Here is a 25,595-nt window from a genome sequence, read left to right as displayed (position 1 = left end):
ACAGTGTGACGGTTGTGGTACGCGGTGCAGGAGGACACTTGTGTCCTGGAAGAACAGGAGCCTCCACGATGACTGCCTTTCTAACAGAGACACTCAGTGGTACTCAGGGCATGGTCAGCTTCACAAAAGAAACAACCTTCCCATCTAAAGCATAAGACAGTCTCTTGCATTTAGCAACTAGGAAGAGAGATTTCTCTAAAACAAGAATTATCCATCACCACCTCCTCTGTGAACACCTACACTGTGTTTTATGGCATCTACTATTGCCCAGGAGGCTGGAATAGGTGCCTCACTGATCAGGCTCCCTCCCACACAGCCTGCCTCCCTGCTAAATACCATATGAAATATAACCGTGACCATAATACCACCGCAAGGGACCATAATACCACCACAAGGTACGGTTACTAACCTACACGTCGCTCCTCAGCCGCCTGAAGGCTTGTGCCCCACTAAGCCGTCCCGTGCCTGGTGCCACTGTCACCGTTGCGTCCCCAGTACCCAGCAGGACAGACCTTGTGCTTTCAGATGCTCTTTTACTGAAACTATCAAGGGAATCTAAATTATTACAACCCCTAACGACAATCGGAGCTGACTAAAGGTCACTTTACAAAAGGTTCCTCCCTGGGTACACTGTGATCGTATTTCGCCAAGAGTAAGCAGCTTCTCTCCTACCTCCTGTGGCCAAAGTTCAGCACGTCGAAGCGAACAAAGTCCAGCAGTAGCTCATGGTTACATGGCTAAAGCCACTCCAGCTTACCACAGGTGCTCCAGAAGTGAAGCTGCTGTGACACTCAAAACTCACAGGTATAAACTACTGTAAAATTCGGAAGGGGAGGGGGTGCAATTCAGCACAGAAGACAAAGAGCAGTTGACGCTCTAACTGAGCAAACAGGCAATAAATAGACTCGTTGTCTTTGTCTGGGAGTTAATTTCCCTGTTTGCACATCCTAGCACTTGCATGCTGTTCCTGGTTTTGCTGAATGTGTGGTGTTCCCAGCCTGGTTTCCTAAAAACAGCCCCACACCCCACCCCAAGCGTACGAGCTCATGCTGTGTCTGCCAGCCCCCCTTCTCCCGGTTCACACTGCTGGACAGGCTGGCCAGCTGCAGCCAAGCAGCACGGGGATGGAGAGAGGTCTCAGAGCTCAGGTAGCTTTAGGAAAACAGGGCTAACCTAGAGAGGTGGAATTTGCATCCCGCTGAGGGAAAGGCAGTTACAGGCGAGCTTTTCCCCACCCTGCGAAGCAGAGGCCAGCAGGGCTGTACAACCTGCCTGTGAGGGCACCCATGGCCCCAGCAGCCACCCAGCCTGCGGGAAGGGGTGCAGAGACCAACGAGGGAGGAATGTAAAGGGTGGGAGGGCGGAAGGAGCTGGGGACATGGGATGGAGCTGGAATTACTCTGCATTCCTATGGTGATACTATAGAAAACCAGACTCAATAAGTTCTGCTATTTAGAGATCAACTGGTTATAATGATGTTGAATCCTCCAGTCCTTGTCTGTCAAATTCACACTGAGGTAAGTAGGAACTAAGCATGCTCAAGGGCCTTTGAAGACTGTAAAAGTGCCTCGACACTGGCCTGGCAAGGTCTGACTTCAAGTATCCCTGTCTTAAAATGACAACATATTAAAAAAAAAAAATAAATAAATCTGTCTTTCAGACACAAAATTTAATCATTATATTGCCCAACTCACAGAAGCGTTATCAACAAAATTATGCAAAAAGTGCACAGTTACATTCTAATTCTGAGTGAAAATCAAATTTCTGAGACTATGCTGCACTTTTATTAAGCATATAACATTTTTTAACTAACCTAGACCCAAAAATGGTCCTTCTGTCTTCAAAACCACTAAATTTAGGCTTTGTTAAGTACACTACTGATACAAAAGTAAAGTTACTGGAATGTCACAGAAGTAATGAAAACATCTGAAAGTGTGGCCTGCAGCAAAGAAGGGAGTGGGGGGGAATCATTTTGCATTTGTGGAATGGGGAGATATATGTGGAAAATCCTGCATGCTGGTTTTCCTATTTTCAGTTTGGTAATAGAAGTGCTGTCTCCAGAGAAAGCTGCTTGCTTTCCTTTCCTCCTTCTCTAGAAAGAGGACAACGCATACAAGGAACACAAGGGTTTGAAGGAGAAATTGTTTTCCTTATATCTTTTTCCATCTTTCAGTTGCTCTTTACAACAGTGTTTAATTTTAAGGCAATAGTAACAAAGCAGACGTATTCAGAAAGAGCTGACCTTCTAATAAAACAAGCAAGAAACATCTACGATAGGTAGAAACCTGAAAAGTCAATGATGTCTTTTAATAAAGATGTATAAGGAAACAATCCCACTAGTTGTCCGCCTGGTGGTTTGGAAACCCCTGGCTGCATACTATTGTGCATTTATATTATTTCAGCGAAGGGAAAGCCCATTTTATTTGTTATCCCGTTATAGGGCGTTGTTTCTGATGTCCTTACTCTCAAAAGCAGAAAAAGCACCAAAATGACATTTTGTTTAATATCAAACAATGCTCTTATTTCTCATCAGAACAGGGAAATTAAGTCTTGCTCAACTGCACAGCTAGAAAGAATATAACGACATTTAGACTGAGCTTATGAAAGAAAATAAGGAACAGCGTGAAAGCATGGAAATTTTATAATAGGAGCAAAGGAGTTTCTCTAAGTGCCTGCCAAGCTGGGAGCACAGTGTTTTATAAACCCCAGTGTCAGTTCTTAGCTCGGAAAGAGGAACCAACAGCTAGAGATGTGGTTTGGGGAAAATGAATGAGTTGCAGTTTGGTGGCGGAGTGGCACACAAGGGCCCCAGCTGATATAGCCAGGGCACAGGTTGCTGCTTGGGGTCTCAGATCTCAGGTGGGTTCTCTGCCCTCCTGGCTGCTTTGGAGCAGTTCTTTCTCTCGGTTTGGCCCAGAAATCACATCCTGGACATGAAAGTTTAACTGAAATAGTGAGATCTTCTGAAAACTTTTGGTTCTAATTGTGTGCTCTCCACCAAAACTATGTTTTGTTTAAAAAAATTCTCAAAAAGCCATAACATAAGCACATAAACTCCTACTTAGCACTTGTCTCTTGTGGAGGAGCTGCAGATACTCCCTTCTTAAGGAGGATCGCATTTATTCCTACAAGGGGAAGGTGGAGGAGAGTCCCAGTGGAGGATGGGCTGGACCGCTGCCTGTGCTGCAGCTCCATTCAGCCTGTGAGAGAGCAGAGGAAGGTACATGTGTCCTTTCCACTGCCTCAGCTGCTGAAACCTCTGCCTGCTTTGATCCCTGGAACAGCTCAGGGCAGTCCCATGCACTCTGCACATCCACACCATGCGACGGGTCAGTTCTCCAGGTCATCCTCTGTCCTCATCTCCTGAGCATCCACAGTGCATCAATGCTTGATTTTGGGCCCTCTTTCAGACAGAACAACCAGCTGTTCCTGACAAGGCCCAGATGTGGCTCCAGGGATGGACAAATGGACTAGCCCATGCCAGGTGTAGTTGCCTGGTCTAATGCAGATCCTCTTTCAAGCGGACACCTGCACCCACAGGGGTCCCTGTGGGACTCCATGCTGCAGCCAAATGCACAGCCTCAGTTCCATTACACCCCTCTGCTACACTTCAGGAGCTCACAGCTAACAAAAAGCATGTGAGAGATGATAATGATGCCTTAGGACTAGGTGGGTCATCATAGGTGCTAGAGAAGACCCAGGACACCTGTTGTGTGGATGAGCCAGCCTGCTCCAGAGGGGTTAGTGGAGCAGCACAGATTCTGATATAAACCATAATTTTATATTAATTTAAATTAATAAATTGTCTGCTACCTACATTTTGTTTTCCCCAAAGCAACACAGCGTAGTTAGTAAATGTAAGTGAAAACTATTGGTTACAAAAGTTACTCTAACCAAAAATAATATCCAGTTCCAATAAATGTGGAAATCTGAGGCACAAGTTGCAAATGTTTGATGTCATACCTTCAAACTTTGTGTGATTCTATTGAAACCTGACAAGAAATACCTACTCAGGTAGGTTCAGCTGGGGCAAAAATCATTTTGCTTGGAAGTGGAGCAGTTCTCTGAGAAGCAGGCCTACAGCTAAAAGGTTATTTCATTTCTAAATATGAAGAAACTCACATCTAGCATTGCAGCATTTTGAGGGAGGTGTAAACATTAATATACACATCGCCATGCCTGCTCTGTTCACACGGGCATTTGCAGTGCAAGTGGTTAACGAAACAAATAAAAATGGAGCCTTCCCCCAGGAACAGACAGGCAAGCAGAGAAAGAACCACTTCATGGCAGAGTCTGCCACCAAGAACATCACATCACCAAGCAACACAAATGAAATACTGTGCTATTATACCCAGCTTGTACAGAAGTGTCCTGCTGGTAGCAGGTGAACGAGAAGGTCATATTTCACAGTCAGATTTCAACAAGGGGTTCATGCTTTGGAGATGAGACACTATGCAAGAGAAACAGACTATTTTAAAAAGTCAAGACAAACATTTGAAGAAAACCTTCTAAAAAGAAACTGTCAGCACAGTTGTGTTTACGGGTCTATTCAACCAGCAAGTAGCTGGCTCATGGATTTTGAGTGCAAGCAATGATTTAACATTTTGACCCAAGCAAGAAATCAAAACATCCCAAAAAACAATAAAGTCAGTGTCCTGCATTTTTACATGGTGGGAGTTATTTTAATTGCCATATAATAATCTGAGGAGCTGCAAAAGGCTGAATACACCCCACTTCAGTACCAACCCAGTCAACACTGGTCATGTTTTTGCCTTGTGTCCCTCTCATCAAGGCAAAATTACTGTCTGTCTACCAGACCTGTATGGTGATGGACCTGAGCATGGAACCACCATGCACCTGCCCTTTGGACAGCGTGGCCTGTGAGCTGGCCTGCAGCTCTCCTGGCCTTTGCTGGGCATTCTTCTTGCTTTTAGGCCTAGGGAAGGGGTCACATTCTCCTGGTATTTGTGTCTGTTCTTTTTCACATGAGCAGCCAGAGGAATAAATGAGAAATAAAGCATGCTCCTGAATCAGAAGTAAATCCTGTTTGAAGGCTGACTTGAACAGGTGATCCAGACAGGTACACTTTTTCTGGTGATTTTTTTTTTTAAACCCACCTCCAAGTGTCTTTACTAAACTCCACATTAATTTTCTAAAAAAAACCCACAAATATTTGACCCTATCTGCCTCTTACTGACAGAGCTGACAGGAGACTTATACACACACTATAAATTAGATGTATGACTAAAATCTGCTACTCCCAAATATTTTTATAAGCAAACAGGAAAATCTATTGCACATAAAAAATACCACCATGTAATATGCTCATCTGAGGTGTCAAAAAGCTACCCTGACAGCTAAAAATTTTTAACATTTATAAAGTTGCAGAGTTGCTTAATCAAAAAAGTAGTGGGTTTGGAGGGGGGTTAAAATCGAACTGAAGTTAGATCTGGAATGGCCAAATGTCATTTGCTGAGCTATGTGCCACGGCTCCTCTGTTGGGAACTACCATCTCCTCTAATATCAAAACTCCACCTGCAGATATTGGAGTACTGAGCATTAACTGTTTTCCAGAGTCAAGGTGGTCACCCTGATTAAAGACGAGTAGCACAGGGAGGTTGCATTCATTGATTCACTTGCAAATCTGTTTGTCAAATCCTTGCAAATGCCCCTCCTTACAAAAACTTGCAGATCTTGCATACTAACAGTCTCAAGGACGCAAAACATGGATATTTTCAGGTTTTCACTTCCCTTAAGACAGAAGTGCCTGCTGCCTTGACACAGAAACTAGACTTTAAGCTAGAATATCTTTCTTTTTTTTTTTTTTTTTTTTTTTAATTACTTGGACTTCACTTGCAAAACCATAACTTAAGTAATTTACACAACTATAACTCTGGAAAACCTGAATTTAAACAAAACAGCAAACTCCCTAGAACTGGATTGGACAATCAGAAAAGCAAAAGGGAAGACACAGATCCTATCTCCCATAGCCTGTCATGGTATCACCACTCTGTTCCCCCCCAAAAAAGTCAAAATGTGAGTTCTTCAAAACAATATTTTTTCCTTTTTTTTTTTTTTTTTAATTTTTTACATCTATAGTATAGTCAAAACCAATACCACCAGGCCTAAAATTTCAGTACCTTGATAAACTAAAGTGCCAATTAATAACTTGCCAAGCAGGGCAATCACAGACTCTGGGCACAAAGTTTTGCTAGTGTGCACCAGAAATTCCAAGATTTGGCTAAGAATGATTATTATGCATGTTTTTGAGAAAATTCCTTCTTGAATTCTTTTTAGCCTAGTTCTTCAGTTTTCCATAAAACAAAACTCCAGTTACACTCCCAATGCAGCAAAGTATCTAAGCAAGTGAGATCAGTTTAAATCTCACCTACATTAAGACAATTAAGATGTGTTCAAAATGACACATGTGCTGGCTGGGGTGGAACTTACCTGCCTCTCCCGAAGTGTAGCCAGAGGTCTTGGTAACCTCCCTACCACTGCAGTTAATGCATAGAAGAGATTTCATTGTGTTTTCACATTGCCTTGAAGACACTTCAGGTAATTCAACAATTTCTTTATTGAAACTTCCTTGTTTAAATGCAAATGAAGAGCAGAACTGAGCCTACAGTGTTGAATGAACATAAATTGAAATACCTTAACCGGATTTCATTTCCTTGCCTTCCCTCTGTTCTTCTGTAGGGCAGATGTGTCATCATGAAGTTTAAAGGAAAGCTCTCTATGCATCCTGCTTCTGTTTACAAAAGACTGCTCGCCTTTCTATTTGCCATTTAAAAAACTAACTAAAAGAAACATTCTTCATCTAAAGTCCTTTATGTTTATGCAGAAAGCAGTCACTTTGAAAAGTGCTCACTTGCAGACATGTACATTACTCCAGTTAGTGAGAGTCATAGTATTTGTATTCAACATCAGCATTAACTCATCAGCCATTGACATAAAAATATTCTGTAGCAGAAAATAGCTTACTACCCAGAGCAAAAAAACATAGCACGTAGAACAACACCATATTAAACAGCTGTGCATGTCTCTAGTTTCAATGTAGGCTGTCTGTAATTATGGTGGTAGTACAGAATCACAATGATGGTTTTTACCCTGGCTGATCAGAAATAAATTATTCTATCAGCCTCACAGCATAGTACAAAATGGACCAGGAGGGTCTTCATTTAATTTAGTCCCGGGTGAAAGCCCACTAGGGCTTTGCAGAAGAGGACCATACCCTGTCGGATTTACTGGCTGTTCCCTTATCTCCAGATTGTGAAAAGGAGGGAGTGTGTTGCCTGTAAGGCCTCTACAGCTGGTATTTTGGTGTGCAGAGGATATCACAGGACACCAGAAGTGGAAAGATGAAGAAAAGGGATAAATCAAGAATATGGTGCTGTTTAGGCCCTTTTTATTGCTCCTCAACACTGTTGTCCAGGATTTCTACCCAGATGACCCTGTTTTGCTACTTACAGTATTGCACAGTTTCAAACAGTGTCCCTGTTGCTAAGGGATTCTCACCTGACTGCTGATGCAGAGCTAAGTTTTGTGCTTTAAGACTGATTGGCAATAAGTTTTAAGTAAAAATGAAGTAGCGGTAATACCTCCGGTAACTTCCACTCTACCTAATTGTCACTATCATTCCAATGGTACCCACTACCAAGTCAAACAAGCTTTCCGTGCAGTAATCCCAGGCACCCTTCGTACATGTTCATGCAGATGTGGTGACTGAAGAGACTTAAGAGAGGTCTATAGGCACATCCTATAAATTTTTAGGACTGTATCATGAGTTTTTTCCCCTGGAACTCCCTTCAGAGCCATCCTTGCCATTATGTCTATTAAACGGCCCAGGCAGGCATAGCCCTATCAGGTATAGCATTTACTCATAATCATTGCCTGATGAAGCCCCTTTGGTATACAGTACATAATGGCAACGTAGTTCCTGAGGATAATGTTAGCAGGAATAAACACGATACCAGGTAGAAAAGGGGTTGCAGAATCAAGACTTTAGCTGTCAATCCCAGCAACTGACACCAACAGACTGAGTAATCCTATTAAATTCAACCTGTAGCTGCCTTTAATTTTCTGTTGTTAAGTTCTTTGTTTAATTTTTATTTATAAAGTTGTCTGCCCACACAAAGTTAACTACAGGTGTGGTTTGGGCATCTCTGAGAGCTGTTCAAGTGGAAGAGCTTCATGATAGAGTGTCTGCACTGAGTATTGCTTGAAGAAGCATTAACAAAAGTAGCATAAACCAGGTTAGACAAAGCTGCTTCTGTGCATTGCAGAATGTTTAAACAGCAATTTTTCTTTCAAAGCATACCAAGCTTTTCAGGTAGAAGGATTCAGTTCAATAAAGCTTAGTATGATCCCAGCTGACTGTCCGTCTAAGGGCTGCTGTTTGGGCTGCTTTCCATTGCAATTACAAAAACTGCCCAGAGAAAAGAAGATCCAAGCAAGATGTGCATTTTTTTCTGGAGACCACAAAAAAAATATATCACTGCTATAGTGCCACAGCATTTGCCTGATAATTTCTTTGCAGGAGGGAGGAAGGACTGGAATAATGCCTGTTCTCTGCAGCTCTTCAGAAAAGATGAAAAGCCAGTACAGGTTGCATGTCTACGAAACACTAGTTGCTTCACTCAACAACCAATAGGTTTTGGTTTGAACAACGCGCTTTCGTTTTTAAGCTGAACACTTATTAGACACAAGAGAGGCAATCTGATGACCTCTCAAACTTAATTCCTTCCAAATACAAAGGTTAAACAGCACTGCAGCTTTTTCTCAATGTCTTTTGGTTTTCCCTCTCCTAGACTGGGAGATGCAGGTAAGAAGACTGGTAAATCTACATTAGTCAGGACACTGTATATGAGAAGTAAGCCTTCATTTAGTCAGCCATTTTAAAAATAACTTCTGCTAAAATTATTGGTTATTATCTCTACTTTTGCCTTCTAGTGTGTAAGCAAATACTGTTTAATATTGACAACTGTTGTTAAATATTGTAAATAAAGGGAAACATTGTGACCCACCACTCTGATCTGTGCAACATTTGACTTCTGATGAGAAATAATGTTCTGAAAGTTATTACTGAAAGCAACAAATTGCATTAAGAAATATTTTAATTGAAAGTACATGCTGCGAAGAAGAAAAAGCTAAATCAAGATCTAAGCGTTAATTTCTCATCGACGTGATTGGGAACTGCATATACATGCATCCAGCACAAAATAATTTTTGTAATTAAAATAATTGAAGTTACTTCATTTTGCAGAAATTATATTTTGTGTTCAGCTGCAATTCATGGGTTAACACTTTGCATTATTTTAGCAAAATTGAAAAGCTGAGGTTTCAGTACTTATGCTCAGCTGGAAATATGCAAGGGTAAGTTTGCTTGTCTCCAATCATCATCCTTTAAGGTTTGCATTTTACCTGATCATTTCATTTTCATTCACCGCAACAGAAAGAGGAAAAACAGCTTATTGTCACAAAAATATACTTCTGCAGCTCGCTCTGAAAAGGTAAACAGCATTCCCTCAGAAAGCTTTTCCTCCTATAAAAGGCAAAGATCCCCCAGTAAAATTCAAATTTCTGCCTTAAGGAAATAAACTAATGAAATGCTGCTGGTTTAAATTGCTCCCAAAGTAATGTGAAAGAGCTATTCTGGTCATGCGAGTGTTGTACAAGCGGACAGCTATAGTTCCAATGTTCAGAGAGAAAAGCAAGGAGTTGCATCTTCATAGAAGGAACGAGAATCCTGCCGGAAACTGCAGAGCCACCTGCTCTTCTGTCTCAAGCCTGAAGCATCCGCAATGGCCGTACCTAGGTGCCATGTGGCTGCTATGTCAGGGGAAAAAAATAATGACTATGAAGATCTCCACTCGAGGCACGTTCTTAAACAAAGAGGTCCAGCACAGCAAACCCCGAGTAGCCCATCTGATCCAGTTGATTTGTTGTCAACAATTTTGTAATGGGGAATCAAGGAAGCTGATTGCAACATCTCACTCGTGATGTGATGGCTGCTACCCAAGTAAGTACAATAAACAAGTGAAAGTTGCTGGAACAAGCACTCGGGTGCAGGAGGTGGCAGAGGCACTGCCTGGACACTCCTTGTGGCACCTGCCTGGTGACAGCCAGTTCTGCCATGTCTCTGCTAATCTTTTGTAATTCTGGTTGCATGGGGTTTTTCATTTGGCAGAGTCTCCTTTTTATCTCCATCTGAATAATCAGCATCTGCATGGACCAAGTGTCACTCCTTTCCAAAGTATCCAAAGAGATTATTTGCATTTTAGTATATCCCTTTACTATAGGCATTTCTGGTTCAAATATAAATCTTTATTCTTTCCCATGAAGGGAAATTCAGAAAAGGGTCACTGTGAGATCTCTGTTGCATCTACGATGTTTTATTTTGCATAGGTCTGACAGTAACGCCTGTGTCACAGAAACTGCCTTTAAGGGTGACAATAAACTTCTTTTTAACTAGTGACTCTGTAACCAGCCCAGGCTAAGCATTATTCTTGATCTTTTCTACCTGGTATATCCCTAAAAAGATTTTGCAGACCAGGCTGTCCTTGTGACCTCTGTGCAGTCACGCTCCTTTCAGAGTATGTACACAGGTTTAACCAACTGAAACCTGGTAAACAGCTCTGCTGAAAACACAGCACATGAAATAAAATCTCCTCCCTTCATTTTAGCTCATAATAATATGTGATTATTTACTGAAACAATTCAAGTTGCTCATCATTTACAGATAGTTATGACCACCTTGTCATGAAACCTGTCTATCTGATAACATTTTTCCTTAATTCAGAGATAGAAAGTAGTTGAAGTTGCTCTGAAAGAAGTCCTCTGCAGTGCTAACAGGACTTGAAGACTGAACAAATTTTGCCAATAGGCCTATTCCCTCCATTTAAGCCACATAATCTTCCTTATAGTCACCAGTTAGAACCCTAGCTTTGTATGAAAATAGATAAGATAACATTGTCATCACTGTCCTTTGTTTTAGATATTTATTTTTTTAAAACTCAGTCTCTGTGAACTCTGAGATGAGATTTGAACTCTTTCTTTAGTTACTGCTAAGGAAACTTCTACATCAGTCCAATTCAGTGTCAATAAGGGAACCACCATTCCTGGGAGGAGAGGGCAAGAATCACACATCAGCTACCACACACAAGAAAATCACATGCTTTAAGCATCATCATGCTTTATGTCTACAAATTCACCATCAGACTGAAACTACAGTGCAGCCTTTACCAAAATTTTTCTTGAATCATATTTCAATCCTTCAAAGCAGATGCTTGTGGGAATCCAGTTGCGTTGTTCTCTGGTAATTACTGTCCTGCACTTTGCTCTCGGAGTTTTAGTACTGCTAGGAACTGAAGCCACACTTACACTACTTTCAATAAAGCAAATGTGTTACCACGCTTCAGTACTGCCTAACACCACTGACCATTTACGAAGCATAAATAGCATGTCATGTGCAATACCAGTTAGCAAACACATCAAGAAAATGTGTCACATCAGGGAAGACAGAAGCAAACAGCAAGCACAGCTAGGGCCCGACACTAATAAGATGGAAGCAACAAATACATGATAAAAATCTCTTTCTTGCATCATTTTTTTTTTGCACACAAAATATACTGTAAATAAATTGTGAATATTGAATATCCGCTCATCACTTCACACCAAGCTCTCTGTGTAAACTCGCCTTTCAGGAATACTTGACAGTCATCTGGGATATAAAAGGTGATTTTGGGAGAGTTACCATGTGTACTTACATAAAGAACATCCACACCAGCAAAGCACACACAGAGGACAGTTCCTGTATGAACAAGTCACCTTCCACCATGAGGCAGAAACTTTCAGTCACTGAGCAAACTTAAAACAATGATTCGAATCTATTGAGCTTCACTTCTTTCAGTGGCATATGCATAGTATTTTATTAGGAACTTAAATCCTGGTATTTTTTCTGTGTTTATTGGAACATGGAAAACCTACTGAAAAAAATTAGTCATTCTGCCTATTTTTGCAAACCTCGTTCAAAAATCAGCATGTATTTTTCAACATGAGTCACTACCCACATCCCTGTTACAATAATTGGATGCAACATTTTCATTAGAAACTCTGACTCCTTTTCCTATTCTTCAGTTAGAAGAAGAAGCCAGCCATTTTGAAGTTTGTTAGAAAACCACGAAGTTTTCAAATGCAACCATGCATTTTTTTAATATGAAGATACAACAAAGTCAAAACAACTAGCTAATCAAACATGGGTTAATCCATCCATGTTTTAGATGATGCCATGCAGTCAACTACGGCTGATGCAAACAAATTGCAAAATAACAACGCTAACTCCTCTTCCAACTTCTACCGAATGAACCTTTGGCAAACCTTATAACCGAGCGCCGTTGCCCTTCTGCCTCTCAAAGCTGGGAAAATGGAAGCGGAAAGCAGTACCTGGGGAGAAGCCGGTGTGCTCCCGCGGGTGCTGCCTGCCTCCCCGGGCAGCCCCACGGCCACGGCAGCTCCGCGGGTCAATGTTCTACCAGGCTGTGGGCAGCCGCTGTCCCACCCTCCCTGCAAACACCCACCCCGCGGGGAAGGCAGAGCCGGGGCCACAGGGGCAGAGCCAGGGCTGAAAAGGTGTCACCCATCTTCTACCCGCCCTGTCCTCCGCAGGGAAAACAAAGCACACACACAAAAAGGAAACCTGCTAAGAGGGCATGTAGGGAAAGCATGCCATGAAGGAAAAAAAAAAAAAATAAAGTACATAAACGGTGCTATTAATAGACAATTTGTGGCAGGTAAATTATGATAGCCTTTCTCTATATTGTTCCAGGGCTGCGTGCAAGCCTAGGCATGCCTGGCTGAGAGCTGAGAGGGAGCGCTTAATTTATGGGAGTACATAAATTTCCAAATAAATCTTCAGCATGAGAGCAGTCATTCAAACGACAGCTAAAACCTCAAAACCAAAATGGCAACAAAAAGACCTGAAGCAAATTATAAAGTAATGCAAAGGGAGCCTAAACACAAAGAAGGAGGAAGGAAATGGCCGAGGCAACCTGCGACAGTTTACCTTGCAGGTAGAGGCTTTGCTCCTGTGTCTCGGTTTCTTGGGACTGCCTCAGAGTTAAAGCTCTACCCGTGCTAGCCAGAGCTTTCCCATTCCCAGCAAGTTAACAATTACAAGCAGAGGGCAGCCAGAACGGGCTGGCAGCCGAGCATTGCGCTGACAAGGTGCCAGTACCACTCCCAGAGGAGGAGAGGACAACCCCCGAGCTTGGAAAGGACTCAGTGGCTGCTCCCCACCTGGAAGACTCTTTCCAGACCTGGTACACAGACGTGTGCTCTTGGAAGAGCAACAGGAAAATCTAGGCTCCGTTGTGTGTCCTGTTCTTGTGATACTGCCTTGTCCATCATGGCTTTACAGGCCTGATTTGAGGAACGACTGATTCGTTTTGTCTAACCTAGGACCCCTGACTTGAGCAGTACCTGTTTAATGAATGTATTTAAGGAGGAAATCTGCATCATTGGCTTCTCTAGCTAGTCAGATTAGCTGCTGAAAGCTGCCAGGTGTTGCAAGAAGGAGCATTTCCATGTGCTGGGTTTGTTGGATCTCATACGGGGCTCACATAGTCTCACAAAGGGCTGGGGTTGTCCACACTCAGTAATGCTGGGTTGAGGGACACCAGCCAAGTCTGGTCATGTTGGAGAGGCTGCCTCTGCCTGCTGTGCACACTGCAGCATGCTCATGGGTGGCCAGGGGAACAGCTATGTCCAGCTCACCAGCCAGCACACACACACGATGCTGCTTGTTGGTGCAGCAGCACTGTGCAGCCAGACATGAGCAGATGTGTCATCAAAAGCAGGAGTGCCTTTCCCAAGCCAGAACCTGTGAGGGGGCTTCCTCAGAGCCCAGGGCCCAGGATGAGCCCTCAGGGGCCAGCGCCCGGCCAGCCACTGTGGCAATGGGAGCCCTGTGGGTGCAGCCCTTGCTGCATGCCCAGTATGCTCAATGCACACAGGCCTGCTCAGCTCTCCAAGGTGCCATCATCTGCTGCAGGTCCCTTCAGGTGTGGTTTTCCCTCCTGCCAGTGTGCACTCACCTCCACTCCCCTTGTGCCTGGAACAGGAGAGGCAGAAGGGGAATGTCTCACAAATTTAGTATTTAAGGCCACCACGGCAGTACCCTGTGACTCCCTGGTAGGACAGGCTGTTGTCACAAGCAGAGAAGGCATATGGACTTCCCCACAGCAGCTAGACACAATCCTGCTACCATCAGACAACCTGTAAGACCTGGCAAGGTCTTTTGCATAAGCCTTACTAATTCCCAACAGTCAACTTCTATTTCCTCTAGATAAAAAACCCTCACAGCTGCTTTACAGCATCTGCTCCCAACCTGTGAGGAAGAGCATTATGGCGAATGCACAGGGGAAGGAGAGACACACCTTCTGCCAGCTTCTCAGGCTTGAGGCAGGACACCTGCCAAATCACGTTAGCCTCTTGGTGCCTCACTGATTCCACAGCTATAAGTGGAAACAGTAACAACCTGCTCTTCCACAGAGCTGGCTGGAGCCTCAGCTGTGGCTATTACCTTGGAGATCCCCAGGCAGAAAGAGGGGTCTTATCTGAAAGAGCATATCTGCACTTAAGACCCTGCCTAACCAGCTCCAAGGAGCAGGAACTGCTCATAGCTGTCTCGCTCTACCTGGTATGGAGAGCTACCGCCAGAGAGGGGCTGACCACATGGGTGAGGCAGGGAGGTCCACCTGTGCTGTTTCTCTCTCGTACCTGGATAAGGACTCCACTGAAGATCTCTCAGACCTTCCCAGCAAAACCTAGGGAAAGAGTTTCCGTGAAAAGGTCTGCTTTCGGCAACTTGGGGTTTCCTGGTTGCAGAAGCATTTCAGAAGACTCCGGAGGAGTGCTGCCTACTCATCTAGATCAGATCTAGATTTTATCACCATCATGTTTCGTGTTGTGACACTGCTGGTCTGATCTCTGGCAAGGCTGGAAACGGAGGCTGCAGTGGTGAGATTTGGAAGTGCAAGAGCAGCACGCTGGTGCTGGGGATATGGAGCCAGCTCAAATTTAGCTTGCCTGTCAGCATAGACAAGGTCACTGCCAGTTATGAGAAGGTTGTAGAAATCCTCTCTTTTCCAAGATGCTAATACTTCTGTGATGCATGTTAGCATGGTATAGGTATAAGAGAGTAAAATTGTGTGCAGTGTTGACCCACTGAGGCCAAAGGACTTCAGAGAAACTCAGTTGTCAGTCATAGCTGTCCAGTGTAGCTACCATAAAAAAATGAAGGCTCTACTATGGTACAGCTGAAGTTGTATCATGTCATCCTGGATAAATAGGACCGTGGACAATTTGATGGATCCTCCCACTACATTTGCCCTTGTAGATAAGCTGATATAATGCAACAGAAGCCAAACATTACTTTGTTGCACAAGCAATAAGAAAAAAATAGATTATTTTCCCTACATATTTCTCTACAGCTACCACCTTGTGAAAACCCAGTCTTTCATTCATGCAAGCTTGTGCAAACTTTTGTCTGCTTTTCAGAGATCAAACTCTGAATTAAAATCATTCAAACCCAACAACTTTTACCCCTCTTTGGAACAAAGTAGTAGCAGCAGTAATGTTTTTATAGGGTGTTACATCCGAAACCAAGTTGTGAACATGAACGACTGGATTAAGTACCGTTATGAGGCATTTCCCTGAAGTGTTGATGCCTTTGACTCTTCAACAGGCTGGGGTAGACTGAGATAAAGAAATTTTCCAAAGGTCACGCAGCAAGGCAGTACTACACCTGCAGTCAGCTCTGCAGGTATCATTGCCCGTGTTCCTGAAACGGGTGTGGATGGCTTTTGACCAACCCAAATTTAACATGCGTCTTCTGATTTTCCACTCTCAGAGATGAGGTTTTCACAACCGAGGGCTCAGAGGCAGATGCTTCTCAGGAGGCCAAGTCTGCCCCTGTGTTCAAAGTTCCCTGCACCCACTTTTGCAGATAACTGGGGATGGGTTTCTGATTAACGCACCACTGACAGGGGGGACTGTGACCCACAGAAACTTGGCGTTTCAATCCCTTCTGAGCCCACAACCTTTGTCACAGAGCACAGGTTTCAAGGGCAACGTAACACTTGCATATTTACTTACTGCAAATGGAGGAGGTGCTGGGTTGCACAGCACACAGACTGTAAAGTCAAACATTAATTTAGTACAGAAACTGTATAACTGCAGGCTGGCTTGAGAGTAAGCAAAGTAAATGATATGGACATTAAAACCAAAAAAGCACCTAAAATTCATGGGCTTTTGGGAAAAAACACTTTCAATGAAACACCAACTTACTTACAAAGTGTTAGCAGCCATAACAATAAAAAGATCAAACAACAAAGCTATAATGTGGGCATCAGGTAACAGAAGGGGAAATTTCTATGAATCTTAAGTAGGGTTTAATTTTGTTCTAGTTCTCTTTCAACAGCTGCATCCTGCACGACAACACTTGCTTTGGAAAACATTACAGGCAGATCCAGAGGGTCTACTGCAGGGGTTTTGAAAACTTCATTTTCCCAGTAAAGAACCTCCTGATATGAGGACGTGGTGCTGCCGGGAATATGTTCAGACTCATCCCTAAGAAGCGTGTTGAAACCGCCTCCCCAGGAAATACTGGAACAGCACCGATCACCTCCAATGGGAGCTACGTCCCATCCTCTGGGGCAGAAGGACTAGCAACTACCTGCTGCAAAAGAAACAGGTGGGAGGGGAAAAATAATCGCTGTGAGCTGCGGAAGATCTTTATCGTACAGGAAAATAAGACATGTGAAGTGTGAACTGAGAAGGTTCTTCAGCAGTGGCCTGAAGGTGGCACACATGAGGACACCTCTCCAGCTGTGGCTTTGGCTGAGTGTCCCAGCTCTTGAAATGGTACCTGACCATGCTAGCAGTGCAAGAGCTACAGCCCTGCCATACCTTCCCATCCCTTTGGTCCATAATTTAGTATCTTGTGCTGAGATTTCAGAGCAAAATGCCCTGTAGATCTTCATCTACAGCAGCATGAGTTCTCAGCACTGGACGGACAAGGTAGCCCTCCAGATGATAAGAAGAAAAAAGTAGCAAGGGAATTAATTACAAAATGCTTCTGCTAGCTGGTCCCAGAGCTATTTTGCTAGTGGTTTCACTGGGCAGAGTTTCAGTCATCACTACTCCCTTGGAGGGAACAGGCCTTGAAAAATACATGAGATATGTAAGAAAACTTGCTCATGATTCACAGAGAAACTGAATGTTGATGGGAAAGAATAATTGCAAGCAGTTTCAGTAGAGCTGATTTGCTAAACATCTGGCTATCAAAGAATGGGCAACAGTGGTACAAAATCATATGCTGCCAGGCTAGAAGACTCCCTAATGACAAGGCACATTATTCAAAAACACAAACCACCCTGTCCCACCTTTCTTGTTCACTTCCTTGTTTGCAGCTTTCTTGCAAAAATAGTATTTCAAAACCTTATCATCCAAAGCTTTCAGGGAGAACTGCCTATTTTTACTTTATCTGTGTTTTGTTCAACCACACTATGCTAGTGATTTAGCAACTTCACATTGCAGACAAATGTTTCAAAATATTCCCCTCTTTGTAGCTGTTCAACCGCTTTTACATGTATTACTGCATTGCATGATGCCACCCACAGTCGCGCTTAGGAAAGGATCATGTTGGAAACGCAATGGTTTAAAATCACAGATGTGCATTCCCCATGGGTTTGATTTTAGTGCAAAAGTCCCTCAGCTAAGCTTTGTTGGGATTTTCCTGATGTGACAGTTACTGACAAGGGAAAATCTCAGGCTCAGGCTTTGATGGTGCTGGTTTAGTCAAGATCCTCAAGAGGCAGTCAGGGGGTCTGTGTGGTTTGGGTGCTTGAGCATTGTCCCCATCGTGCCCGTGATCCCCTGTGTCTGCCTCTGCAGCCTGGGAGCAGAAGGAGCAAATGGGCAGGTTGGCAGGGGTTGACCGGGAGATGTACCTGGGAGCACCCGCAGCACCAGCAGTGCCTGGCAGGCACGTCTGCTCTGGCCAGCCATCGGGACAGCACTGGGAGCATGTAACAGTGTCCGTAGCGCATGGGGGAGTGCGACAGAATGGTTCCCCAGCAAAGCTGGAGAGCTTCTCAGCAGAAAATTATTACTACTTCAGGGGGAGAAACAGAGCACATTGAACCACATTTTTAGAAGAACCCACCTCTCACTTGGGCACCAAAATAAGCCTGAGCTGAAAACAGAGCCCTATAGATTGCCTGGGAACAGGTGTCACAAGAGGAATTGCAAAGGGCAGAGCGATTTTATAAATCAGCCCGTTTCCCAGAGAGGCTGGTGTGGCAGCTGCTGCCTCTCAGACCGTGCTTGAGCCCTGCAAACACCAGCCCAGGGCATCACCAGCCCAGGGCATCACCAGCCCAGAGCATCACCAGCCCAGCGCTAGTGACCTGCAGCAGCCAGGCAGGGACCACAGGGAATCCCTCGCAGTGGGTGCCATTTGCCACACAAATGTGTTGCCAGACACAAAGGACAGGTAGAAAAAAAGTGGCTTAGGGCTAAAGTATTTATAGGTTTCTCTGACTGTTGCTTGCAGAATTAAGAAGTTTGAAAAATTAAACATTCGAAATATCAGCATAGTGTTTTTACTCATTTTCTCCTTTAAAGGGGTACTACTGGGAAGGGAGATTTCTTCCACTTACATTTTGGTTAAGGTATTTTTAATTATTTGTTCAAGTACACGTATTATGCATATGAATTAAATAATTGTAAGCCACAAAGTGGTACATGACTTTTCTTCCCCCTTGTAGTTCCTTGAAGATCAGAATAAAATTGTTTATTTTATACAGGAGAGTTCTTGTATAAAAATCTATGGGATCTCTGCCTATCTCTCTTTATCTATTCTCTCTCTTTCTATCAAGACACATTAGGTTTTAAAATGCTTTGGGAGATCCAACTGAGTACATGGAGCTATGAAAAGTAAGAATTTCTAATAGAAGAGGATGAATGTGTTGCTAACAGTGTCTTGATTCTACTTTCCCGGACTTTAACACTGGAACTGAAATTATTAGCCTTTAGCCATTTTAATGATGAGCAGTCTTCTTAGCACTGTCTTTAGTGCCTTATATTAAATTTGGGCAAATATTTGTCATCTAATTTAGCGCCTACCATTTGACGACAAGAAAAATCCTCATCGGACTGTAAGTGCAGCTAGTTGCTTTGAATGAACCCCAGGAGATAAGTAACGTTTCTATTTAAAAATAATGCTTAAGTGCATACAGAGATTTTATAGCTGAATGGAAAAGCTCGGACTGAATCAACCTTTCCAACAGATACTGCCAAGCAGATGAATGAAATATTGTTTGTTCTTATTTGCTTTGCTGAGAATCTCAGAGGAGATATTGATACAGATCTCTGTAAGGCCAGTTCCTGAGGACTGTACTTAAATATTTGGAAACTATTATTTGCTGCTTAATTATCTCTATGCAACCAACCCCATCCCTCAACTTCAGCACACAGATGCCTTTTACAGCATGACTGCCTCATTGCCAAATTCAAGGCACAAGGAAATTACATTTGTATATGAGTGGGATGAAGGTCTGAAGGGCCGATCCACACTGTGGACCTCTTGCTTTGTGATTTTCCTGTCACCTGCCCATGAGAAGTGTCCGGCTGCCTCTTGCTCCTCTCTTCTTGGGGAACCCCAATGTAGAGTGAGGGTTCCTGAAACAGAAACAGCTGGAAGGGAGGAGGGTGTCTAAGGGCAGCATTGTGACTAAGACATGGCTGGAGCTAGACCTGCAACCACAAAAATGTGGGGAACATTTAGGGTGCTTAGGATGGAGTCAGGGGCTTGATAATTGTTTGGAAGGAAGTTAATAGAGAATCTCAGAGATTAAGAGGCATGGTTCAGAAGGAACAGGAGTTGTGAACTGCTTATAGGGCAGGTGGTAGCTGGAAAGGAAGGTGGGGCAGAGCTGGAAGGCATCTTGCACGTAGAAGAGATGGGAGGAAATCCATAATTTCTGAAGGGAAGGGAAAAAATAGGATGGGGCAACCCAGCTGCTGAGGTGAGGTAAGGTGTCTTGGAGGGAGAACTGACGGGAGACAGTAATGCTGGTGAGAAGGGAGAAAATGCACCGCCTACAAGGGGAAAATAGGGGTTGAATTGGAAAGAGGAAGCTGTAAACACAGAATATACAGATGCTGTCTCTGAAGAAATGCAAATGAATCAGGTAAAATAATAGTGTACTGAAAGAACATAATGAAAAGGACAGTTAGCCCCTGGGCGAAGGAAGAATTGTTGTGCCACCTGCTTCCAACCCAGGCATTTGGCAGCCCCGTACTCGGTGCTGGAAGCCACACTGGCACAAAGGTGAGAGAGATGGAGTCCAGCTAGAGAGAGGAGGAAAAGAGCCGGAGGTGTCAGCGCAACAGAGCGTGACCACAGGAAAACAGGGAGGTTAGGGCCCAAATCACTTGTGTTGTGGAGCTGGTCCTGGGGCAGGGGTGAAAGGAGAAATGGGAACTGGAGGGGTAACGGTTCAGAAAGAAAAATAAAACAATGAAACTTTTTCCTGTTTATGATAAAAATAGCCCCAAGCAGATTTTCGTACTTATTAAAAGTCTTCACATAAAAGGAGCCTAGGAGAGCCAGCAATACACTCTCTACAGCAGCTACATCACACGTGGAAAGAAAATATATTGCTAAACTTGTTTTTTTCATATGTAAAGACTAAAACCAGATATCATTTACTTGTATGCACACACAACCAGTAATACTTTATGCTTGTAACGTTCCCATCCATTGTATGAAAGCTGGAGAACCAAGTAACACAACGTTCTGTACCAGAAAACCGCAGCTTTTAGCCAGTGTATCAGTTTTCCAGAGTAGTTTTATGGTATTTCTATTTTTTAAATCTTCTGTTAACACTCAAAGTGTATCTGTTCCTCCATGCAGAGAATGATTTAAGAGAAAAATCTGTAATGCCTACTGTGGCAAGCACATTGATGCATTTTTTGAGACCAGTGGCAAAATGACCTGCAATTCTGCTGTCCAGAGGCTCACAGCATGGCTAGTGGGAAAGTCCTGTTTCAAACTGACAAGTTATAAAATCCATCTTGCTCCTATACATGTTTTTAGAATTCAAAAACCTTTCACTGGATTCTGCAAAATTCACATTTTAACCTTTCATCTTAGGCTGACACTGTATTTCGATACCTGACATGCAGAATCCTGCTCTGCACGCTGCTATGGAATCAGGAGCTGTGGGATACATGTATTTCTGAGGAAAAAAAAGAGAGAGAAAAAAAGTGCTATCTACTTGTAAGCACAGGTGCAGCTGTTTGTGGTTGGCTGGGTCTCAGTCCAGCTTACCTGCAGGCTAGACTTCAGATTTGAGGCTCGGACTTGATTTATGTTAAAACTGGAATTACACAGTTTGCTCTTACTAAGCTTTGCACAAGACAGAGGGACTCTCAGGACCAGCTTGTTCTTGCAATATTTCTGCTTAGAACAAAACCTCTCTGAGGACAACAGTTTGCACTTGAGTTGGGCCACACCTGTACTACAGCCAGATCTTTGGCTTTCTAGATGCAAAATGGTCTCCTAACCAGCAAGAATTTAAACACCTGAAATGAAAGGATGCACTTGATTCAGTACAGCTCCATTTATTGCATGTGGATATTGAAGACTGTTGGAGTTCTTTGCCTGTGTCGTGAACTCCTAGTTGGGTTGTTTTTATGGTCCTGCACATCAGTTATGGAAAGAGAGATTTTTTAAAATTTGTTAACACAGGCGAATAGATGTATGGAAACCATTGCTCTGAAATAACATACATTCACAGAACTAAATGGATGTTACAGACCACTGTGAAGAGAGATGACAAATCATATTTTAATGATTACCGACACTCCAAGCATCACCAAATTATGATCAAGGTCTTAAAAGATACCTTAGGAAGATTGCTAGATGGCTCATAGTCATCTAACACTAATGAAATATCACATTCCGAAACCAAACAAAACATTGGCAGTCTAGCAATGTCGAGAAAGGTGAGAATGGTATTGCAAACCTGAAAACAGCATTTTTTCATGATTGATTTTACTCTCCTTTTTCTTTTGCAACTTATTGCCTGAATCTAAACTCTAACCTGAGTGGTATTTTGGAATAATCCTGGTGTTGTGCAGTGACAGTCAGCATTTCATACTACAGTTGCACACTTGTGGGCTTTTAAATGCTATTGATGGCTTATACTTGCACAGCCTTTCCATTCAATGAATCCCAGATCACTTGCTGAAGTATTTTCACATGGTGTTTTCACCTTCTTTGACATACAGTCAGCTCTGAAGGAGAACACAGTGTGAAATGATTGAAGTTAAAAATAAAACAAAAAATACTTGGTTTCATTAAGATTTTTCTGGGAGCATTTTAGGAAATAGAATGCATTTATCTGATCTCATGTGTTAGCTGGCTACTCATTAAAAATGTAGAGATGACTATGTTTGGGAAACAGAGAGTCTTGGCCACTTCTAAAGATTTTCTTGTTATGAAAGTAAGGCACTGCGTCCAAGAATACCAGCAGCAAACACCATTCATCCTAGGAAAAGTCGGAAACCTCTCATCTATTTCATTATTAAAGTTTAAAAAAGGATCTAGATCACAAATAGTGTTTGCATACCCTCAGCCGTTGCTCAGGGAGGAAGTAGGGACACATGACTGCTTGGAAGTGAAGAACTGCAGAGGATGAGAACAGGTCCAGCACAACAAAAAGCAATGCCTCTGTCGGGTTTGGGGCCGGTCAAGGCTGCGTCCGTAAATTTCCTATTTTCACTTACATTTGCTTCAGTAAAAATAATAAATTACCTCCTGCTAGACACTGGGTCTGTCTGAGCCCAGGTGAGAAGTGTTACTGCAGCGTCTTTTGCAGAGCTGCGGCACGCAACCAGTGAGAGCCTGCCCCGCCAGCCGGCACCACCTCCAATCAGCCTCATTCCTCTTCTGGAACCTCATTTTTGGGTTGGGGCACCAGCTCAAGAGCCAGGCTTGAGAGCCTGCCACCAGGGCAGATCTCCTGCCGTCCTCCCTTGGGCTGAGTGTTCGCTTCAAGGGCGGCCGTGAGGATGCGGGAGGGCGGCAGGGGCCGGGGAGCACCCCGCTGCCCCGAGCCATCACCCGGCACATCCAGGGGAAAGGTAAGGTGTTTCTTCACACCAGGCTTTTCTCAGGAATGAAGGCAGTGGCATGTTGGAACAACGTCACTTCTAGATACAAACAAGTGAGGGCAACTCAGCCAATCTAAATAAACAAAGAAGCACAGAGGGAGGGAAAATTTGCACCTTTTGAATTTACTGCTATTCTTCATGTCCCCCTTTCACACTTATATGCTACTATGATGGATGCTAGAGTTCACTTATTGATTAAATCCCAGTTACTGAGTCCATTTCTAGTTCTTGGCTGATGCCACATTACTGACAGGTTGAATAAAATCTCATTTGTGTGTGGTTAAGTAAATAATCAGTGCCAATCAGCATTTTCTTACAGTGCTAAGCCCACAGAAAACATGCAGCAGGCAGAGCAATGATAAATATAAGTCTGTGGGATCACATCGTATGAGCCTGAAATTCCAGGCTGTGAATCAGTCTGTGAACTGTGTGGCAGAGCCTGAAGTGATCTTTTGCAGAAAATAGCACATGGATTAACACTTGCTGAAACTTCATTTTCAACAGCATGTTAGTCAATGTTTTGAGCGTTAACATCTTGCTGATCACATTCTTCGTTAAAGAACAGGAAAGAAAGTGGTAGTTTGCAGCTCCTTTGGCATGAGGATCTCCCACCCATGATACTGTATCTCTGAGGGGGAGAAATGAAGGAGACACAGATTTTAAATCCCAGTGTTGTACCCAGGAATCACCACTGTTTAAACAAAGCACCTTCCATTATTGTGCTGCTCGTCATGCTGCTGGTTGTCAGGAGCTCTGCAAACTTCTGGGCTTCTGCAGCCACCAGAGCTGTTGGTGGGTATTCTGAGGGAATTCATTTCTAGTGAACAAACAGCCCCATACCCTGAGTTAGCATCCTTGGGTGCTGTATGGGATAAGCCAACACAGGGAATCCAGGTCTGTTTAGCCCTAGGGGCTCTGTTCCTTCCATACCATCACTGGAAATGGAGGCAAGGGGGTTGGACTGCCTTAATTCTGCTAAAATCCCTCTCTTGCCATCTGTAGGCCCATATGAAGTACTTTATGTGAGGAGGGAAAGAAGAGAAATGATGTTCCAGAGAAGGTGAAAGGAAATCGGCATGGCCTCATTAAAAATGCATATCCCTGGGAAGTGGATTTATATAAATTAAATTTTCTACTTATTTCTTTCCAATTGAATGAGGAAGGAAATGAAGGGACTACGGCAGTCGCTCTAAAAGAGGTTTCAGCCCTTCCATATTATTGGTGACGTTCTTCTAGAAACCTGTGTCTCCAAAGTCTTTTCTGCCTTGTGAATAAGATGCTGAAGCAATATCCAAGTTATATGCCTGCATTCCTAACCTAAAGAAAACTGATATAGTGCTCAGTCATGCAAATTAACATATCAGTCAGAATCCACCGAGTTGTCTGGGATATCAGATTATGATTTGAGACAACTTCTTTTAACCTAATGAGTCTGCATTCTTCTTTAAAGCAAATTAGCATAATTCCACTACAGTCAAGGTAGCTGTGCTATTTCAGATATGTTCTTATACTGTGCTTATCATCTGAGGGCTTTACAGCAAAGCTTTAAGCAATGTGACTAATATCAGGAATAAGTTACTTTATACCCTCTGAGACAAAACCTAAAAATGCTATAGTAGTTAATACAACTTAAAATATGCAGACATAATTTATAAAACTTTTAAAAAAAGTCTCTATCCCTGGCAGTACAGATATATACAGATCTCAAAAAAAGTTCATACAAATACATGCCCTAACTCCCTGCAGCCACAGAAAGGAAACTCACAGCTTATGACAACATGCTTTTGTGCACACATTTTACACAATTCTCATGCTTTTGTGCATGTATGTGCACAAAATCTGCAGTATCAATTTTGTTGCTTTTTAAAAAAATATTTTAAAATAATTTTAAAATTAGTTATTATTTTATAATTAGAGCATTGCTTATTTATTTATTTATTTATTTATTTATTTATTTATTAAATCCTAAGCAATAGGAATATCAGAGTGATTTTTTTTACTATTTTATAATATACATTGCTTGTACTGTGCCACACTGGCATTCAGATTATAAACTTGCAAAACACAGTGGGTCAGAATCAGCTGCTCAGCATCTCCGTTCCTCACAGCTTCAGACTTTAAGGCAGTGGAATTGCACTGATGTAACACGTTTTAACAAAGTGCTCATCACTGCTGCAGTATTAAAGAGAGGGATAAATAATGCCTTTTTTTTTTTTTTCTGGTGGTGTGAAGATAAGCAAGTTAATTTAAACTACAGAATATAATGTTTCCTACTCTATGTTCTCAAGCACAAGGGCAATACAAGTTCCGTTGTACTGATGTGGTGGGTGTTTTACTTATTTAGAGGATAA

The 25,595-nt window shown here is 42.9% G+C and overlaps 1 protein-coding gene across 6 annotated transcripts in view; it reads right to left on the bottom strand.

Moving 5' to 3' along the window:
* The window catches only part of RBM47 (RNA binding motif protein 47), a 79,423-nt gene that overhangs the window by 30,909 nt on the left and 22,919 nt on the right, over positions 1–25,595 (bottom strand). The window contains exon 1 of one of the 6 annotated variants that reach the window (XM_082050959.1): positions 410–525. The exons of the other annotated variants lie outside the window; for them this stretch is intronic. The gene's annotated coding sequence lies outside the window, so the exon portion shown is untranslated. Of the gene's footprint in view, positions 1–409; positions 526–25,595 lie in introns of those variants that run through there. 6 annotated transcript variants of the gene reach the window in all.

This window comes from Streptopelia decaocto (genome assembly GCF_964273445.1).
Source record: "Streptopelia decaocto genome assembly, chromosome: 4".
Classification (NCBI taxonomy): Eukaryota; Metazoa; Chordata; class Aves; order Columbiformes; family Columbidae; genus Streptopelia; species Streptopelia decaocto.
The sequence above is the reverse complement of the archived record's forward strand: the minus strand, read 5'-3'. Positions and strand labels throughout refer to the sequence as shown.